Consider the following 230-nt stretch of genomic DNA (forward strand, 5'->3'; position numbering starts at 1 on the left):
CCACTACCTAGTGACACCCAAATATCGCCAAAGCGGGGGGGGGGGGAAACCGAAGGGCGTTTGCCAAAACACGTTCTTAAAACCGGGGCTTGGGCATAACGAAGTTTCGCCTTCCCTCCGCGTTTATCCCGACCGGCCATTCCCACCCGCAGGGAACGGGCGCCTTGCGAACTGCCCCTTCCCAAGCCCTTCCTTTCCCGGGCTGCTCCCAGCTCCCCTTCCCCTGCCAC

The sequence above is a fragment of the Chaetura pelagica genome, unplaced genomic scaffold (genome assembly GCF_000747805.2).
Source record: "Chaetura pelagica isolate M959 unplaced genomic scaffold, ChaPel_1.0 scaffold10, whole genome shotgun sequence".
In the NCBI taxonomy this organism is placed as follows: Eukaryota; Metazoa; Chordata; class Aves; order Apodiformes; family Apodidae; genus Chaetura; species Chaetura pelagica.